Source organism: Lepisosteus platostomus, chromosome 24, assembly GCF_059453375.1.
Source record: "Lepisosteus platostomus isolate fLepPlt1 chromosome 24, fLepPlt1.hap1, whole genome shotgun sequence".
NCBI lineage: Eukaryota > Metazoa > Chordata > Actinopteri > Semionotiformes > Lepisosteidae > Lepisosteus > Lepisosteus platostomus.
Genome location: NC_142634.1, coordinates 328835 through 341890, shown reverse-complemented (window position 1 = coordinate 341890; position 13056 = coordinate 328835).

Sequence of the window (13056 nt, the reverse complement as noted above, 5' to 3'; positions counted from 1 at the left end):
GTGGTGAGCGTTCTGGCGCACTATGGCTGCCGTCGCATCATCCAGGTGGATGCTGCACATTGGTGGTGGTGGAGGGGAGTCCCCATTACCTGTAAAGCGCTTTGAGTGGAGTGTCCAGAAAAGCGCTATATAAGTGTAACCTATTATTATTATTGTTTTACTCATAAAAATGTATTCCTTTTATTTTGTTTTATTTTTTAAATAAAATCACATTATGTATAGTAGTGGCCTTCAATTAAAAAAAATCTAGCACTGCTGAATGCACAATTCAAATCAATAAAAATAAAATCAACAAATAGAGAATTGAAATAAACATTTTCCCTCAATATAAGACATTGCTAACAATGACCACAAGGTGGAGATATTGTCCTTACAAGTTAGGAAAGGCAAAAATGAGAAAAGGTAGAAGGAATAGAAATGCATTAATTTTTTAAAAAACTGTTTTTTTTTCCTAAATGAAAAAGCGAAACACTTGTGCTGTTTCGCTGTCACCTTTGTGCTATGATATAATCTACTATGCAAGAGCTGCTTATGTTTAGGCAGTATGAAACTCTATTCTGTTGACATTGCCTGTGATTAATACTTGGGACGAATTCCCAAACATGACTTAAAATATATTAATCACATAGCATTGAGGGCAGAGCCACAGGATCACTGCAAACACTTCACTAAATACACTTTTCCTGCTCATTTGACATGATGCAGAATTTGTCATTTCTTAAAAGACCTGTCTGCCCGACTGCAGATCCACAGCAAAAATGTAAGCTCTAGTAAAATATGATAATTTTGGGCAGCAAGCACAGGTTTCTGTGGACAGCACTCCGTCTCCGAGACCTTTAAGCAGTTCTATGCTGCTGCACACCTGTATATGTTGGTTTTTTAAGGAGATGCAGTGCAGTGGGTCAACACTTGTGTTCCTGTGGGTTGCTGTACTTCACAACACTATCTCTGGCCCATCTGGAGCTAAATCCTGATCCTGATTATTGTGTCACTGTGTTGAAGCTGGAGACACAGAATCACCGCAAGCACGTCACTGAATATTCTTTTCCTGCTCCTTTGATATGATCCATAATTTGTCATTTCTTAAAAGACCTGTCAGCCAGACAAATTTTAAGCTCTAGTAAAATATGATAATTCATGAAACATGCACAGGAGTGTCTCAAAGGACACAGTGCTCTCTAGACACTTGTAAACAATACTTTCGTCATACATTGAGCAATAGGAACTCTGTATACCAGAGGTAAAGTTTTAAAGTGATTCTGTGGTGCAACATGCCAGGCTTACGTCTAGGCGTTTGATATACTATTGATATATATTTGACACAAGAAGAGTATTATTGGACAATGTTCTGAGGCTCTGGCGGAATGTAAACTGAAGAGTTAGAGAGGAGAAACGTTGTGTATCACCTCTTTTTACACTTGTAAAAAAGAAAATTCCAATGTTAATGCGACACGGAAGATATTATTAATAATATAGTGCTTTCAGGCTCACGTGGGTATGCGCCCTACACCGCTCAGTTCCCTCCTATTCACCTGAAAGGCAGTGACGTCACCACGCTGGTAAGCCAGCCTGTACAATAACTGTAATGTATTTATTAGTCATTCTGGGTAAATTTCACATTCATAATGGTCTTATAATACTCTTATAATACTCCCCTTTTTAGTACTTTTGAGGTGGAGCTGAAACACTATTTAAATTCTATAACAAATTTGAGAAATAATAAAGCAAGGAAAACATATTATATATGTAAAAAATACAATTTGATCACATAATTTACTTAATTACCTGTAATTTACAAATTACTTCATTGTTTGTAAATTCTTTATAAGTTTAATAAAAAACAATACCTGTAATGTCGGCCATATGGCGTACACGTTATTGAAGCTGAAAGTTTAGCGTTTGTCACTAATGAAACCACCAAATAAAGACATAAATATAGAGATCCCTACATCACAAACTCCAAGCGTTTCATTTTGTCTATTGCTACAATATCGACAGCAGTGTACTTACAAGGAACATGTCAAAATGTTTTCAAAATAACCACAATTGAATGAGTTGAGGGTTTTGACAATAATAGAGAAATTATAGAGAGTCCCCATTACCCCCATTTTGATTAAATTTGCAAACGGGTTTAATTAAATGCCTTTATTGATTCACAATCTGACAATGCAATGTAAATTGTTATCTTCTAAGTCCCTTAATTAACTTGAAGCATAGCTTTCTCACCATTTAGATTTATTTTAATACCATTGTTAAACAAAGCAGGAGCGTATTGTACTTCCTAATGGGATCACACGTGGAAAGATTAGATTGTAATTGTTTTATTTTTTAAATAAATTTTAGAAAAGTGTCGACTATACATAAAAGTTGTATTTATTTAATACCACTTGATAGTTATATTAATAGAGATAGGAATTCAAGTTGTATACTGTACTGTTTAGACTTTCAATCATTTTAAACTGTATTACAGCATGTTAAACATTAAACATGAAAAAGTCTGTATATTTTATAAAAGCAAGATTGCTCAGTTGGACAAAAGTACACAACCTTCCACCTTCATCATAAATATTTTAATTATGCATAAATACTGAGATGGATAGCTTTAGTAAATATGTTGGCAAATATCTGAATTTTTGCAAGATCAAATTGTATCCAGCTGTGAATCAGCTGCGTGACCTTGCCCTTTGTGAAATCTTGGGAAAGAGGTTTAGTGGGCAGCATTACTCACAGTGTAGTGACCATAGAGTGTTTTAATACACTGTACAGTATAACAGTATAAAGCAAGTATGTTTTTTTAATGTTTGTAATCGCTATTCTTGCAAGTACATTTTGTATTCTGTTTGTTTCTGTGTGTTAGCTGGTGGGCAAATGTTCAAGGTGAAAATTCTTCCACAAGGAACGTACCTTTAAAGCAGAGAAGACTGCACCAAGCTTTTTCGGCTCTGTATGTTGCTCAAGCTATATCTCTTTGACACTTCCTTTAGTCATAGATTGTGAAGATGCCTCCCCCTCCCCCTTCCCTCTTCCTACCCCATTTTCTTATCATTCTGTTTCCGAATTGCAGCGGGTGAACCCTGTTTTTTGTCTGTTGCAACATATTGCAAATAAATGTGTTTACAAGATGTGGAAGTGTAAACATTTATCACATTTTAATACTAATTATTACTACTGATAGTTTATGCACCTGTCCAAAAAATGGCGTAAAAACGACAAAGTGGAGGCTGTGAAAACATTCACATTGTACTTTAAACATTAAGCAAGTGTTCTCGAAACTCTAGGAGGTCTCGTGAAAACACTACAGGCATGCCAAAATCGTTTTCGAACTTCAAGCTAACTTTACCGCGGTTGAAAACCGAAGAAAGAAATTATTATTAAAAGTTACAAGAAGCTTGAAATTATTATTATTAAATTTAATACTGTTAATAATGACCAGGCACATTATTATTGTTTCAGTGGTTTTTTAATAACAATTTGTTATTCTCGATTCTAATTACAATATATACAATTTCATTTTAAGGCTTGAGCCGTCTGTTAAATTGCCCCACTGAATAAAGTGTTTTGAATTAAACCGGTTGAACAGCTGTTAAGCAACAACACAACTTTGTCTGTCAGTGAAAAAATGACCATGGGCCCTTTTCCTTCCCCCCTATATTCTCACGGGTAGAATAGGCAAACATTCCAATGAAAGACAGTCCCCCTTCTCTCTACGGACAGACTGACAAATGTTTTCACAGCCTTCACTGTCATTTGTATGCCATTTTTTTGACCACACATACATATTCTTATGTCCATATCTCGCAAGTGTAACAGAAAGCCTTCAAACCAAATGCATTTTAAAGACCACAACTTGTGAAAATGTTTACAACCTCTACATAAATGTATCAGTGAGCTAATAAGTTTTTTTCTGACACTCAGGGTTTTGAATGATGCGCAATTACGCACCATCGGAACACTGGGGGACCGCTGTATACATACGTTCACAACGCGAGAAATACCGCTCAATAGAGTTTCATGCGAAAAACCCGTATATGACCATAGGAAGCAGCATAGCATAGTCTCCAATTACCCAGACTGTAAGCATGGGAATAAAGCTTTGTTTTATTTCTGAAACCCTTTCTTTATGTCCTGCTTTAATTCAGGTAAAGGTCAACTATATTCACAATACCGCTGACAGCAGGAAAATTTCTATTCTTTACTCAACAGCTTTTTAAAAAACAATTGTTTACACAGAAGACTGACACAGCTTTGTGTTGTGAATCTCTTTTTCTCATGGTTTTATTTAATGTGCCACTATGCACAGGGATAGGGGGATGCTATTCACGAGCCAATAGCATTTAAACCACAACACCCACAATGCTGCAACTAAGAGTTTTCCAAACTAGGCTGGTCCTCTGACCTTTCCAAGCCTTGCTTTGATTGTGAAACCCAATGATTTTTTTTCAATTTGGCACCATTAGACATGCAATACACTTCCTTGTGATCATCTTAGAATCTTTGTGTAAGCTGTATGTTTTTTTAACTTTTTAATCAAACATTGTAAACACTTTCATTTTGTAAACGCAACACACATTTCGTACAGATACAATACAATCACATTCTCCTGTCTTCCCGTGGTGTGAAACGAATTAGCAAGTGATTGAGGTAACAGTGCACCTCCCACTGAGTGGCATGTTCTTTTTTACAAGTGTAAAAAGAGGCAATACGTGTCTCCTCTGTTACTCTTCAGTTTACAGAGAAATTCTGCCAGAGCCTCACAACACTGTGGAATAATACTCTTCTTGTGTCTAATTTTTAGTTTCGCGGTTTTGCGCGATAAGCACATTGTTTAATGGGAATGATATTACCCACGTCTATATCACTGTACAACACAAACTACTTCAGGTGGTTGGCTACATTACCCTACATAGTCTGCAAAGGAACAAGTGATAGGTTTATTCCGTCCTTCGGATGAGACGTAAAACCGAGGTCCTGACTCTCTGTGGTCATTAAAAATCCCAGGGCTCTTCTCGAAAAGAGTAGGGGTGTACCCCGGTGTCCTGGCCAAATTTCCAATTGGCCCTTACTAATCATGGCCTCCTAATAATCCCCCTCTATGAATTGGCTTCATTACTCTGCTCTCCTCCCCACTGATAGCTGATGTGTGGTGAGCGTTCTGGCGCACTATGGCTGCCGTCGCATCATCCAGGTGGATGCTGCACATTGGTGGTGGTGGAGGGGAGTCCCCATTACCTGTAAAGCGCTTTGAGTGGAGTGTCCAGAAAAGCGCTATATAAGTGTAAGCAATTATTATTATTATTATTATTAAAAGAGAAGAGAGAAAACACAACATTTCGGCTGTGAAGCCTTCGTCAGGTGTGAAGGTCTTCAGCTCAAAATAAAAGGCTTGGAGTTTGTAGGGAGCTCTGAACAAGCTAAACTTTGATGCAGGAAAAATGTCTTTCCCACAAGCTATTCTGATTCTCTCTGATGCAGTGCATCTGCTGGTCAGGTGACCGAGAGTGGTACATTATTCTCCAAAGCATTCTGGGGAATGGAGTTTTAACAAGAAACCTCATCTTGTCTCCATCTATCACTGTCTCAAAATTCATTATGCGTGAATGAGTCACATTAAAAATAAATGTGTTTACAAAGAAAGTGGATTACAGTAATGCTACCAGCTATATAAATACATATATTTAGAACCTTAAATTAATATAGTTATTAATTTCCTTAGATATGCGATTCCGTATTATATTTCCTAATAATCAAATTCTAAAAAGTATGCGTTTCTTTTACTACGATAACGAGCACAAGTATTCATGGAAAATGTTAATCACTTAACTCACTTAACTTTGAATGTTTTGTGACATTTAGAAATACCAACAAATTCAATGTAGTGTCGATTACATAAATTATCAGTAATAACGACAGTAGTGGCAGTACAGTTGCAAATTGAAATTATTCGTTTTTATTAATAAATCACTAAGCCTCGAACATGTTGTGATATTTAGAAATATAAAAAATGTCAATATAGTGTCCATAATATTTGCTATTTTAGTTTTTCAAAGAAATTTTAATTTGTTGGTGACAGCCGGCATTACAGGTATTGCATGAGCCGACTTGCCAGCATGGTGATGTCACTACCTTCCCTGAGAATAGCTGTAGCTCAACTGGCTGGTTTCTTGTTGAGTGATGCAGGAAGCCTGGGTTTGATCTACCAGTGGTGTAGGGTGGATACCCACATGAGCCCGAAAGTACTGCATTATTAATAATATCTTCCGTGTCGCATTAACATTAGAATGTTCTTTTTTACAAGTGTAAAAAGAGATGATACACAATGTGTCTCCTCTATAACTCTTCAGTTTGCAGAGAAATTCCACCAGAGCCTCAGAACTTTGTCCAATAATACTCTTCTTGTGTCTAATTTTTAGTTTAGCAGCATTTGAGCTACAGTATATGAATATAATTATATTGTTATTATTTCTTTAGATACACGATTCCATATTATATTCCGTATTAATCAAATTCTAAAAATGTCAATGTAGTGTCCATAATATTTGCTATTTTAGTTTATCAAAGAAATGTTTACTTGTTAAAAGAATATACATGGCAACAACTGCATTTGAAGCTCCACCCTCAGCAATACAAAGCACATGCCTAACCCATTATGTTACAGACATAATCACATGGGAAAGAGTGAAACTGATGCAGACATTTCCAATGAAAGTGTACTACTGTGATAATTTGAGCTACAGTATATGAATATAATGATAGCACTCACTAGGCAACAAATCAGTTCTGGTTAATGATAAGGTGCTTGACACCAACTCTGACCTGTGCCTACTAACTTTAGTTGAAGCCTAGTTGAAGATGGCTATACTTTTTTATAGAAAGCTCATTGCCTAGCAGCCATCTTCAGTGAGTCCCTGAGAATTGAATTAAAAACTATTAATGAATTTCAGACCTTTGAAGCAATTCTCCTTAAAATAGCACCCAAATTATCTACATACATTCTTTTAGTGTACAGACCCCCAGGACAATATGCATTGTTTCTTGTCAAATTTGGTGAACTGGTCTCTGATTTAGTTATTAACTTAGACAAAGTTGTAATATTAGGTGACTTTAACATACATATGGTCATACAGACAGACACCTACAGTAAATAGGTGAACCTAGAGATTTGTAGTTAGCATATAACAGGACCAACACGCATATACAATCATATACTAGACTTAATTATCACTCACAGAGCTGATATTCATCATGTACTAATCCATCCCATCAATAACTCTTTTTCTGACCACTCCTTAATTACTTTTGAGATTCAACTGCCCTTGATAGCTGCCAAGGAGAAGACTATTACAACTCGATACATCAACAGTGGTACTTCATTAGATTTCATGAACACGATGAACAATGCCAGCTTCATCTCCAGCAATAATGTTCATGAAATCACACATAATTATAATACAGTGGTCAGACAGGCCCCTGATGAAATTGCCCCGTTAAAGACTAAGGTAGTCAAAACCACTAGACACTCTCCATGGTATAATGATCACACATGATCCCTTAAACAGGAGTTCCCCAAACTAGACCACAAATGGAGGTCTACTGGTTTGCAAGTATTCAAGTCGACATGGACTGATAGCCTGCAACAATATAAGAAAGCCCTATATAAAGTAGAGCTCGTTCAGCTTACTACTCTGAACTTATAGAAAGCAATAAAAATAACCCTCGCTAGTTTGTGTTTGTGCACAGGAGAAAAGTGATTGCGGGTCCCAGCAGGTGCCCCACCAGTTCCTGATTGGCTGATGATGACCAACCATGCACTCTGACCTTAGGACTGTAAACCAACTTTGAATAACACTTTTACTTGGAATCTCAGGCGCCAGAGATGAACATTTATTAAGGTTGCTGGAGAATCTCAGCATTTGGAGAGCTGTTTCTTATCAGGACACTCTATCAGCTAGAAAAACACCTTAATTGTGAACCAAATGGAATGGCCTCTCTGTATCAAGCACCACTGAGATGAGAGAGAGGGACTGGCAAGGGAGCAGAAAACGTAATTCCTGGATTTAATTAGCCTCGCCGCTACAACAGTATCTAAAACATGCTTCATACAGTTAAGAAATATTATAAAACTACGGCACTTTCTCTCCATTCAAGACATTAATACGTGCTCTTGTATACAGCAGGTTAGACTACTGCAATGCCCTATTATCAGGGAGCACCCACCACTCTTTCAACACCTTACAGTGAATTCAGAATGCAACAGCTAGAATTGTTACTAGGAGCAGAAAGTACGACCATTTAACCCCCATACTTAACTATCTTCAATGGCTTCCTGTCAGGTATTTTGGGCGGACTTCAAAATCCTTCTACTTACTTACAAGGCTCTCAGAGGTCAGGCATGGCTCTGTCTAATGGAACATATTAATGTTTACCATCCAAATCGCCTGCTTAGATTACAGAATGCAGGTCTTCTTCACATTCCATGAATTAATAAAATAACAGTTGGCAGTAAAGCCTTTAGTTACAGGGCCCCTAGCTTGTGGAACAGTCTCTGACTCCATATTCGGGATGCTGAGTCAATCACAGTATTCAAATCCAGACTGAAGACTTATTACCTCAGCCTAGTCTACTTACACCTTACATTATAGCCTGCTGCAACCATGGCTGCAGGTGCTGCTGTACATGCCATTGTGTACCTCTATGTTGGCACATCAGATAGATACATCTGTTCTGACCAAATTATCCTATTCTCCTCCCCACATGTCCGGATGGTGCCTGGGCTGGGTACCATCTGAGTTGGATGCTGCATCACTGCCATGGATCCAAGAGGGACATCGTGGATTTAGCTATCGTTTAGGAGGAATCGAATGGTCTACAGAGATCTGCATGGAGTACTAACACACAGAAAACATGATGGATGGATGGATTAATACCCTCATCATTTTCTTTTTTAAATTATATGTTAGCATGCCCAAAAGGGTTGGGCAACCAGTTGACCTTGGACCCCTAGAGGTTTTTTCTCTCCTTACTAAGGAGTTTTTGGTTCCTCTCATTTGTTGTCTTCTGTTCTCTAATAACAAAATGTATCTTCAATTGTACTGTTAAGCGCCTTGTTGTGAAAGGCTCTATATAAAAATAAATTGAATTGAATATTGTTATTTATTTAGATACGTGATTCCATATTATATTCCCTATTAATCAAATTCTAAAAAGTATGCTTTTGTTAACTGCGATAACGAGCGTATTCGCAGAAAAGGATAAAATATTATAACTTTTATGAAGTATATAAACCTAATACAGTCAGAAGGAGAACGTAAAAAATGTTTCCAAATTAACCACATGTAATCGAATGAAATATTTTGATGCTTAAAATATTTAGGAAGAAATGTGAAATAATGATGTGTAGTTTTAATTTAAACTACCAATACCAGCCATATACAGTTGTAGGGGTTTTGTGCATTTACTGGGACAATTATTAATTGTAGCAGTAAGTCACAAAATGATTCTTTGATGGCTATTAGAAAACCGACCTTGTGGGATAACTCAGCAATGCACAGACATGGATACTAATACACGACAATACATTTATTAATACAGTGCCTTGCGAAAGTATTCGGCCCCCTTGAACTTTTCAACCTTTTGCCACATTTCAGGCTTCAAACATAAAGATATAAATTTTTTATTTTATGTGAAGAATCACCAACAAGTGGGACACAATTGTGAAGTGGAACGAAATCTATTGGGTTTTTGAAACTTTTTTAACTAATAAAAAAATGAAAAGTGGGGCGTGCAAAATTATTCGGCCCCTTTACTTTCAGTGCAGCAAACTCACTCCAGAAGTTCAGCGAGGATCTCTGAATGATCCAATGTTGTCCTAAATGACTGATGGTGATAAATAGAATCCACCTGTGTGTAATCAAGTCTCTGTATAAATGCACCTGCTCTGTGATAGTCTCAAGGTTCTGTTGAAAGCGCAGAGAGCATCATGAAGACCAAGGAACACACCAGGCAGGTCCGTAATACTGTTGTGGAGAAGTTTAAAGCCGGATTTGGATACAAAAAGATTTCCCAAGCTTCAAACATCCCAAGGAGCACTGTGCAAGCGATCATCTTGAAATGGAAGGAGTATCAGACCACTGCAAATCTACCAAGACCTGGCCGTCCCTCTAAACTTTCAGCTCAGACAAGGAGAAGACTGATCAGAGATGCAGCCAAGAGGCCCATGATCACTCTGGATGAACTGCAGAGAACTACAGCTGAGGTGGGAGAGTCTGTCCATAGGACAACAATCAGTCTTACACTGCACAAATCTGGCCTTTATGGAAGAGTGGCAAGAAGAAAGCCATTTCTCAAAGATATCCATAAAAAGTCTCGTCTAAAGTTTGCCACAAGCCACCTGGGAGACACCCCAAACATGTGGAAGAAGGTGCTCTGGTCAGATGAAACCAAAATCGAACTTTTTGGCCACAATGCAAAACGATATGTTTGGCGTAAAAGCAACACAGCTCATCACCCTCAACACACCATCCCCACTGTCAAACATGGTGGTGGCAGCATCATGGTTTGGGCCTGCTTTTCTTCAGCAGGGACAGGGAAGATGGTTAAAATTGAGGGGAAGATGGATGCAGCCAAATACAGGACCATTCTGGATGAAAACCTGTTGGAGTCTGCAAAAGACCTGAAACTGGGACGGAGATTTATCTTCCAACAAGACAATGATCCCAAACATACGGCAAAATCTACAAAGGAATGGTTCACAAATAAACGTATCCAGGTGTTTGAATGGCCAAGTCAAAGTCCAGACCTGAATCCAATCGAGAATCTGTGGAAAGAGCTGAAAACTGCTGTTCACAAACGCTCTCCATCCAACCTCACTGAGCTCGAGCTGTTTTGCAAGGAAGAATGGGCAAGAATTTCAGTCTCTCGATGTGCAAAACTGATAGAGACATACCCCAAGCGACTTGCAGCTGTAATCGCAGCAAAAGGTGGCTCTACAAAGTATTAACGCAAGGGGGCCGAATAATTTTGCACGCCCCACTTTTCATTTTTTTATTAGTTAAAAAAGTTTCAAAAATCCAATAGATTTCGTTCCACTTCACAATTGTGTCCCACTTGTTGGTGATTCTTCACATAAAATAAAAAATTTATATCTTTATGTTTGAAGCCTGAAATGTGGCAAAAGGTTGAAAAGTTCAAGGGGGCCGAATACTTTCGCAAGGCACTGTACATAAAATGTGCATATAAACATAACAGATCTTAAGAGTGAGGGTTAACAGAATACAAAAGGCATATATTTGATAACGAAGAGTTACAAACCAAAACCATTTATACCGTTTCGTAAATGAACCTTGATTAATACTTCTACACTAGATACTTAAGGCAAGTACATCACTCATAGAAATAAAATTGATATCAAATGGGGTTGTTCAGAACATCTCTGAAAAAGTTCTTACAGAACAAATGTAAAACTCATTACTTTCTGATGCAATGGCAGCCAAAGTGTCCCAGAATGCTCACCACACCAGCTCTCAGTGGGGAGAACAGTGTGATTAAGCCAATTCATAAATGGGGATTATTAGGAGGCTATGATTGGTAAAGACCAATGGGAAATTTTTCCAGGATGCTGGGGTAACACCACAGAGAGTCAGGACCTCGGTTTTACGTCTCTTCTGAAAGACATCACCTTTTTACAGTACAGTTTCTCTGTCACTATATTGGGGCATTAAGAGTGACTGCAGGGTGAGCGCTCCCTGCTGGCCCCACTAACACCTCTTCCAGCAGCCTTACTTTACTTACCTTCCTTTTTCCCAGGAGGTCTCTCATCCGGGTACTGACCATGTTCACACTTGGTTAGCTTCAGTGGGTTGCCAGTTGTGAGTTGCAGGGTGGTAAGGTTGCTGGCAATTATTTGAGAGCCTAAGGTAGTTGGTTTAGCTAATTCATTTTGACTTCCCCTGATATTAATAATGTTGACTTATTTCTTTATATATCTGTTGAAAAGGAAAATTCCCACAGACCTTTACATCTGAAGATGTCTGGGGACTGATCTCAAAAGGCTTCAATTGGAACATCCATCAAGTAAGAGTTCATTGTTGTTTTACAAAGTCATGTTTCAGAATCATGTACCTATCTGATAAAATGTCATCAACACTGTGACCTAGCAATTAGGTAGAAATCTTAATTAGGAAAATGTAGGTCTTCTCTTGTTTCTCTAGAAAAATAGTTTTCTATGTTGTCTTAGGAAACCCAACAGGATTCCTCAGGTGTGCAAGATGTGCCTGAAGACATCAGACACCAGCTTCCTGCTTACTTGAATAGGGAGTGTATGAAGCGAGCAACACTAGAGGAGATCAGGATGGCCTCTCACCAGGCCAGGAAAGACTTGATGAATCACCTGAGGAATGGGCAGGTTGTGGATTACGAGAGCATAGAGCTATTGTTTGACAAGGCAAATAGGAACCTAGCTGTGAGACTGGTGGAATCCATGGGCTGTTTTGTACATGGGAAACCTGAAGACAAACCAGCAAGGTGAGAGATACAATTTTGCCATTTCTTCATTGTATTTTCAAAGGCTTTTTTGAAACTGGTTAGCTCAGTTAGTATTTTATGTAATGGTACTTTTACAGTTCCAGATACCCCGAGGAAGTGCCTGCTGTCCAGCAGAAAGAGATGACACAGGCTCCTCCAGAGACTGAGGAGGACAAGGAAAATGAAGGGGAACATGGGAGCTCTGGAAAACTGGAGCAGCAGTGTAGCGGCATGGCTTATAATACAGGAATTAAGTTTGCTGCTCCCTTGCCAGTCTCTCTCTCCCTCATCTCAGTGGTGCTGGACACAGAGAGGCCATTCCATTTGGTTCAGATTTAAGGTGTTTTTCTATCTGACAGAGTTTCCTGATAAGGAATAACTCCCAAGGCTGAGATTCTCCAGCTATCCTAATAAATGGTCATCTCTGGCGCCTTACTGTCTGGGAGATTCCATGGAAGAGTCTCATCCCAAGGTTTACAATCCTAAGGTCAGAGTGCATTGTTACTCATCCTCCACCTCAACTAGCCAATCAGGAAC